The following is a 2,097-nucleotide window of genomic DNA, read 5'->3' as shown; positions in this document are numbered from 1 at the left end:
ATCGCCAAGTCGACTCCATGGAACTAAGAAACTTTGAATAAAGAAAGAAGTAGGTGGTCCCTGCATTGTCAAATGATCGCAATTTCTCAGGGACGCAAGTTTTGGAAAACTTCAAGTCTTCAACTCTTTTCTCCACTACTCAGAATCTTCACTATCTTTTCAGCTATCTTTTCATTTTTCAGTACTATTTCTACAAAATAAAAAAAAAACCTTTTCTTTTGTTTAAAATAATTTGACCCTCTCTTTGTTTTCCTTACAACGGTCGAGGCGCTGGATTGCGGGAACGTACGCGAAGCAACATTTATCTTATTCCACCACCGTAACCCAACGAAGAATGATCGCCGCAAGATGGATGTGTCAATACAATGTGGGCGACAACGCTAAATTTGGGGGTGTACTCTTCCTTATCTTGACTTCAAATTTTGCGCTATCACATTGCATATTATTTTTCAAAGTTTATCATCGCATCATCCTTGATTACTATAATCATATCACTAGTAGATAACTTTAATAGTTTACCGCATGTTGTTCTTTGCCAAGTATGATTTCAATTATGAAAAATATGTTTCTATCTCTTTCATATATACTAGAGTCAACGTAAATCTTAGGATACTCACCTCATGAAATATTTCTCGAAGTTAGGGGCTTGCTAGCTTTCTTTCAATCTCTCTTTACAATGCATTATTTTGACCATCGCATGACTTATTTTAATCTTTTGGCAATGAGGACATTGCCACATTTTAAATTTGGGGTGGGGTATTTGTTTCCGACCTTACAAAAAAAAAGATGATTTTTGAGAATAACAACTCCACTGTCAACGCAATGGGAAACCCATGATTGATAAGAGTTAAGTTGTGAAAAGCACTTACCCGTAGTTGGATGTCCACATGACACACGTGGGGGCAAGCCAAAACGAAAGTAAGTCGCCAGGATCAACGCATAAATAAATGACTGCAACTCCACTACCAAATTGGTATGAGTTTAGTCTAAGGAAGAGTGCATTGCTCGTAGTTGGATGTCCGCATGAAACCCGTGGGGGCAAGCCAAAATGAAGGCAAGGCACTCGGATCAACGCAAGGTCAGAAAAAAATAGCAATGAAGAATTTTTTTTTTGTGCAAGGTTAAATCATTTGACACTCTAGTGGAAAATGTTCTTTTTGAAATAAATCATGCGATGTTCCGAAATTCAGTAAAGTCCTTTTGAAAATTAAACTTGCAATCCCTAAGTCTTAGAAATATTTTAGGAAGAGATTTAAATATGACTTAAGGAAATTCTAGCATATAGGTTATGAATGAATTAGCCTTGAGAAATCTAGGAAAGAAAACTTTGCGGTTAACTTGCTAAAGGAATCTTTAGCTTATGCATGAGGACAAGCATTGTTTAAATTTGGGGGTGTGATAACGGGCAGAAATGCACGGTATCATAGTGATAAGTTCTTAAACAATGTTGGATTGCGTTGATAGAATATGTTAAATTGCATCCATTAAGCATAAGTTCTATAATATTGTGGCCGCATGCGTCTAATGCATTAGAGCAGTTGATTTTTATATTTTTGTGCAGAATAATGCGTTAACGCAATGCAAAGAATGCGATCATAGGAATACATTGGTCGAGCGCAACTTCACCTCAAGACTTTTCGTTGATCATGCTCGCAAACACTCACCTAAGAAGAATCACCGCAACATGGTGGGCGCATCCAGATGAAAGGACAATTAAGATCGATGGGACAGAAAGCTGACGGCAGTCGGATCCAAATTAAGTCGACAGCCAATAACGGTCACAAAGTACATCCAGCTTTATTGGTGACAATTATCTGACGCATCAGTCAGGAATTAAATCTGTCCCATCTATACAACACGGAGAGAGAAGTCGCCTTTCACCTTTGATGCCCTATAAATACCAAGTGCATTCTTCAGAGAAGGGGGTAAGCAGTCAATTACTTCACATCACTTTACAAGTTCACACCTGTGTTCATAGTTTTCTTTTCCATCTTATGGCGGAGCTAGAGAAGAATGGTGATGCCGGAGATCGTCCAAGGCGACTCGAGAGAGAACCTTGGGGCGTAAGAACAGAGAGCGGGTTGACTCTCACGAAAG

Source organism: Benincasa hispida, chromosome 7 (genome assembly GCF_009727055.1).
Source record: "Benincasa hispida cultivar B227 chromosome 7, ASM972705v1, whole genome shotgun sequence".
NCBI lineage: Eukaryota > Viridiplantae > Streptophyta > Magnoliopsida > Cucurbitales > Cucurbitaceae > Benincasa > Benincasa hispida.
This window is presented reverse-complemented; position numbering follows the sequence as displayed.